Source organism: Mobula birostris, chromosome 13 (assembly GCF_030028105.1).
Source record: "Mobula birostris isolate sMobBir1 chromosome 13, sMobBir1.hap1, whole genome shotgun sequence".
In the NCBI taxonomy this organism is placed as follows: domain Eukaryota; kingdom Metazoa; phylum Chordata; class Chondrichthyes; order Myliobatiformes; family Myliobatidae; genus Mobula; species Mobula birostris.
The window spans coordinates 73,597,130-73,603,729 of NC_092382.1; the positions used below are offsets into that span (position 1 = coordinate 73,597,130).

The following is a 6,600-nucleotide window of genomic DNA, read 5'->3' on the forward strand; positions in this document are numbered from 1 at the left end:
TTTCCCTTTCATGGACTCGTCTGCCCTGTTCAGCGACTGGGTCATAATCTCAATCCCCCTCCCACTCTCGGCTGAACAATATTTCTTATTGAAATAAGCAAATATTTTATTGGTTCAAACTTCGATTCTTTTCCAGCTCAAATTCATATGGTGGTCGTATCTTAACGGAGGATTGAACTGAAGTTCTGGGAACAGATTTATTGGAAAATCGCTACTCCTTCATGCCTTGTTACCTGTTCGCCCCTACGTTGCCGCACCAGTTCACGTCTCCTACCCTACACCCCAGCTGTGTTGTAAAGGAATATCTATAAACTTCCCACCCCAAACAGGCAGTCCTTTCTCTGAACACAGACATTGATTATTGATTGCTGAACGCTTGCTTCAGCCTTGAGAGGATTGAGAGGAAAGTGTGAGAGTTAGGAAAGAAGAATGTAGAGAGAGAGAGAGAGGGGGAAAGAGAGAGAAAGAGAGAGAGAAGAGAGAGAGAGAGAGAGAGGAGAGAGAGAGAGAGAGAGAGAGAGAGAGAGAGAGAGAGAGAGAGAGAGAGAGAGAGAGAGAGAGAGAGAGAGAGAGAGAGAGAGAGAGAGAGAGAGAGAAGAGAGAGAGAGGAGAGAGAGAGAGAGAGAGAGAGAGAGAGAGAGAGAGGAGAGGAGAGGAGAGAATGTGTGTTTGTGTGTGGGGGGGTTTGTGTATGTTACAGAGAGAGATAGGAGAAAGAGCGAGTCGTGGAAGTGAAGCAGGGGAGAGAGTCACATCGTAGACAGGGCAAGAAAGTAAGCGGGGGAGTTTGAAAGGCAGTGAAAGAGAGTGAGTTACACGGCAGTTTATCAATTTAATGTTCACTTTGGGCCATCGTTTTCCTCATAGTGTTTTCTTGACCATCAGAATATTTCACCCCCAGCGAAGAAAACGAAATGTTACTTTCCATCCCTTCATTTAAACTCGGAAGCTAGAGGGCTCGTAGGAATTGTCACCGTTCGGACGGAGGAAGGAAAATGGTTCATGCGTTTACACATGATCCTCCAACAGAGGGAGCAAGAGGAGGGCGCTACGTTATACTCATTGATGCTACTTCTCCCAGTTTCTTCAATTATGAAGATAATTAACATTAAATTGGTGCCATTAATTCTAAAATTTCCAGAGTTACTGTTGATTTGGATGCAGGAATTCTGCTCAGTGCGATAAATCGTCCCCAGTCTAGCTGAAGGAAGTAGACTGGTGAACGAAGTGGGGCGCTCTGTATCCATATAGCTGTAGAAACTCGCCGACATCAATCGCTCTGTTTCTACCCGAAATCTATTGTTAGATACTCGTTTGCAAAATAACAATGCGTCGCTAAGTAAACTCCGCGAGAAAGGGTTGTTTAAGCTTCCTCGCCGAGATTGATCAGAGTCGGAGTGAAAATGAACTCTTGGCACTGAGAATGGAAGAGTATTGAAGAGTGTAAGAATCTTAACATTTGCCGCCTGGATTTGGCAGAGAATGTAGCGTTCAGACAGCAGCCAGGGAGTTATTGGACAGGCAGGTGGAGTTCTGGTCCCTCGTGCCTGTAGAGTGAGCGCTGCGAGCAGGGCTCGAACCTGCGCGGGGAATCCCCATTGGATTTCAAATCCAACGCCTTAACCACTCGGCCATCGCAGCTCCATCTATGTTAATCACCCACCGTAGCACTGCACCTGAAGTGATTTATTGTCAGTGATGGAAATGATAAATCGTCATTCCAATACAAATAGTATGATTGGACAATGTGGGAATTTGTTTCAGGATAGGTAGGTCAGAACGTGAGTGTAGATATATAACATTGGCGTCAGTATCGTCAATGAGGAGATTTCCACTGCTGGGGATAAAGGTCAGGATTAGAATCAGGGTTATAATGACGGATATATGTTTTTTTTTTTTGTTTTATGGCAGCTGTACTGTGTAACACATATAGAATAATAATATAAGATCCATAGGTCCATAAAACAAAGGAACAGGAACAGGAATTCGCCCCATTGAGTCTGTTTCGCCAATGTAGCAGCGCTGATTTATGATCCCCTCAACCCCATTCCACTGGACATGGGACATTGACGTCCTTAACAAACAAGAAATTATCAACCACTGCTTCAAATACACCCAATGACTTGGCTTCCATAGCCGTCTGTGACATCTAATTCCTCAAATGCAGCACCCTTTGGATAAATTTATTCTGCTTCATCCCTGTTCTAAACTATCATCTTTCTATTCCGATTAGTCCACACTTGGAGTACTGTGTCCAGTTCTGGTCACCTCACTGTAGGAAAGATGTGGAAGCATTGGAAAGGGGTACAGGGGAGATTTATCAGGATGCTGCCCGGTTTATAGAGTATGCATTATGATCAGAGATTAAGGGAGCTAGGGCTTTATCTTTGGAAAGAAGGAGGGTGAGAGGAGACATGATAGAGGTGTACAAGATAATAAGAGGATAGATAGAGTGGATAGCCAGCGCCTCTTCCCCAGGGCACCACTGCTCAATACAAGAGGACATGGGTTGAAGGTAAGGGGTGGGAAGTTCAAGGGGGATATTAGAGGAAGGTTTTTTACTGAGAGAGTGGTTGGTGCGTGGAATGCACTGCCTGAGTCAGTGGTGGAGGCAGATACACTAGTGAAGTTTAAGAGACTACTAGACAGGTATATGGGGGAATCAAAGGTGGGGGCTTATATGGGAGGCAGGGTTTGACGGTCGGCACAACATTGTGGGCCGAATGGCCTGTACTGTGCTGTACTGTTCTATGTTCTATGTTCTATTCTGCGGCCCCGCTCTCTAATCCTAGACTACCCCACTATTGGAAACACCCTCCGTACTTCTACTCTAAGTAGCGTTTCAATATTCGATAGATTTCAATGAGATGCCCCTGCAGTGAGCACAGGCACGGAACTATCAATCTCCCCTCGTTTGAACCCGATAACCCATGCGTTCCCGTGTCATTCCCGTGAGCCTCCTCTGGACTCTCCGAGTGTCTTCTGACCAACGTCTTATATCTGTCAACATTGCATTGTTGCTTTTATATTCTACTCTTGAACTGAATGTTAAAATTGCATGTTAAAATTCCTTTACCTATGACTAAGCCTAGAAGTAGGCAAGTAGAGAATACTGCGCAAGGTCTCTTTGTATCTCTGGTTTCTGAAAACTATCCTCTTTTAGAGATGTTTGTTATCCTTTTTTTTCCAAGGAGCATCACCGTACTACACGATGATCTATTTGACAAATCTTCGCCATTTTCCTCAATTGTTCCTTGAACCTTGGAATACGTTGAAGTCAGGCTACCCCCCAGTCAGTATATTATTTCCTTTTCTTAGCTTCCTTCGCTTCTTTCAGAGTGCAGTGACAATTGCAATTTTTCAGTCATCAGGAACCATTCCGGAATGTGGTGATACTTGAAGGAGTACTACTAATGCCTCCAGAATCTCTTCAGCTACCTCTTTCAGAACCCTGGGGTGTAGTCCTCAGGTCCAGGTGACATGTATCTTCAGTACTATTAGCTTCACCAGCACCTTCTCCGTTGTCTTAACATCTACTCTCACTTATGTCCTCTCCTACACGTTTATTGGTGCCATTATGCTGCTATCTTCCACAGCGCAGACTGACGCAAAATATTCATTCAGTTAGCCCATCTTTTAATTTTCGTCCATTACTACTTCTCCCGCCTCATTTTCCAGCTTTCTGATATTCACTCCCGCCTCCCGTTTATTCATATGTCTGAAAAAATGGTATTTTCATCTCTATTATTTTCCACTTAATCTTTCCTGTCATCAATCTTTAATTCCTTTTCATTGATTTTTGAAAGTGTCTGAAACCTTCAGCTTCCCACTAATGCTTGCTGTATTATGAGCACCGACTTTTGCCTTTATGCTAACTTTACTTTCCATTTTCGGCCACGGTTGCCTCATCCTCCCCTTCGAATATTTATTCTTATTTGGGATGTATCTATCCTGCACTTTCCCAATTGCCCCCAGGAACACCAGTCATTGTGGATCTGCCGTTATCCCTGCTCCAATCCACTTGGCCATCTCCAGACTTCGGGCGCTGTTCTTTTCTGCGAGTGAAAGCGGCGAGGGCAGGTATCGTCAGTGATTTTATTTTTGCGAGTGACGTGATCGGGGACTGTAATTTTCGCTACTTTTTTTGCTGCAGAAGAGGAGGGTCTGCGAGGTTTATTTTATTTTACTTTTTTCGGGCCGGGGTTGATGTCTGCCCTTACATGTACACCCATTGTCTCTCTGTATTTAATAGCTATCTGGAGTAGAGAGATCTCAGAGTTGTATTGTACATGCAGATTTTGACAATAACATTAACCTTGTGAACCTTGTCATTTTCCTCTCTCCTGCCTCTGCAGTTCTACTTACTGCAGGTAATTCTCATGTGTGATTTTAGCCTCTCACTCTCAAACTACACAGTGAATTCGATCATATCATGAGCATTCCTGTATCTTAAACTTCCCAGACAAATCACAACACAACACAACACAACACGCAATTCACAATTGTTTTTTTTTTTCCTAATGGACTCAACCAAAGCGTGTTCGAAGAACCCATCTAGTAGGCTTTGCCCAAATTCCCTCTCTGGGGATCCAGCGCCAACTGGACTTTCCCAAACTATCTTCATATTGAAATACTACAATGACCATCGCAATACTGTCGTTTTCACATGCCTGTGTATCTCCCGTTGTTATTTGTACTCACAGTCCACTGCTGGAGGCCTGTATGTAACTCCCTTCCTCTGAACCTATGATACCTCTCTCTAAGAACTTGATTTATTTTCTATATATCACTATAAGTTACAATACAATAAATTAAATAGATATTTAAAACTGAATCTTTAGTGTTAATGTGTTGAGACATGTCTGAGGAGTTTGGTTTGGTGTAGGTCCTGAATGATGCACGCAGCCTTCTCTTGGCATCATATTCTGAGCATCATATCCGCGATGGTGGCGAGGCGTGTGCCCGTGATTGAAGTGACTACGGCTACAGCACTCAGCAGCCTCTTTCGATGCTTTACATTAGATACCCGCCCCACACCAGCCTGTGAAGCAACCACTCATAAAGCTCTCCACATAGGTCCATAGAAATTAATTGAATAACTTGCCGGCTCTAAATCTAGTCAATGAGCACTTATTGCAACTGTTCCGTGACTACGCCAACATCTTGGAACCAGTATGGATCCTTTGGGATGTTGAGGCACAGGAACCTGAAGATGTTCACACTTCTGAACCCTCAATAAGGATTGATGTTTGTTCATCTGACGTATTTTCCTGGAGTGCACAATCAATTCCTTTGTCTTACTGACATTGATTGCAAAATTGTTGCTGCGATTCCACCCAACCAGCATATCTATCTGATGCTTGTACGCCTACCGGCTCCATCACGCGCAACATCCTGGAAGAAATAGAATGAAAACCGCGAACGTGTAAAGCAGGAATATAGCTTACGTCACCGGCATGGTAAGGACTCGCCGTCGTGGCTATCCCTCGAGATCAGGATGATGGTTTTCGTTCCGTACAGAGCGAGACGCCTGTGCGTGTATTTGTATAACGTGTACTTGATGTTGCACTCCAAGAAGCACACGATACTTCACAAATCAACCAACTGATTCCAGTGGCATGGAAACCACAACGACTGGAGCTGATAGATTTGTTGCAGCCTTCATCCGCCTTCACAGCCGTTGAGTTCGAAGTAACTTCTTCCCTCGTTCCACCGTTGAGTTCTTGGTTGGATTGTACTTTGTCAGGGACCTCACCCTCGACCTTACCGCCATGGGTGACCCTACCAGGAGCAGAGCTCCAGACGGCATTGCTCTCGGGATCACAAGACCACACAAGCTTCTCCACTGCGACAAGGTGACAATCCACGGAGAAGTAATGGCTTGCACTCAGTGTAGGAATTGAGAAGATATATACTTTGATATTAGTTGAATGTATAAAATGTTAAATCTTCTAAATTGCTTCTGATGTTCCTCATGTTCGACATCATTACCGTGAAGGGGGCGTGCTGGAATCATGATATTTCAAGGGCAATTTGTGTTTACTATATGCAATTGGAAAGATGTACCGATGTGATGTCAAAGCAGAGCGAAGCTAGGCTGAAACAAAATTAAAACTTATTTACATTGTGGGCTTGCATTCATGCTGAAACCAGAAAGCTTCCGCCAGACAGAACGAGGACAGCAAATTTCCCAGTAACACGCTGGTGCAGCAGGCAAACTGGAACATTAATTACAGGGAAAACACCGAACAAGGGGGAAAGGGAATAGGTGTCGGGATCGGCTGCCATTGCATTGTCGCTCCAAAGGTGGAGGTAATGGACAATTAGAGAGTGGATCGACGTGTTCTCAGTATTGGATCTGGGATCTGGGATCTGATACCGAATCTGGGCCGTACCCTTCAAATATCTGGACCTGCATCCCGGTTTATTTTTTTTTTTTTTCACTACCTTACTTTCTATTTTTCTACTTTCTATTTAAGATTTATAATTTAAATTTTTAATATTTACTATCGATTTGTAATCCAGGAAACGGGAAGTGCAGAATCAAATATCGCTGTGATGATTCTATGTTCTAGTATCAATTGTTCGGCGACAATGAAG

General features: G+C 43.9%; 1 non-coding gene across 1 annotated transcript; it reads right to left on the reverse strand.

Moving 5' to 3' along the window:
- Positions 1 to 1,559: 1,559 nt before the first annotated feature.
- On the reverse strand, positions 1,560 to 1,641 carry trnas-uga (transfer RNA serine (anticodon UGA)). Its single transcript has one exon. It is a non-coding gene; the product is annotated as a tRNA-Ser (tRNA).
- Positions 1,642 to 6,600: the final 4,959 nt, after the last annotated feature.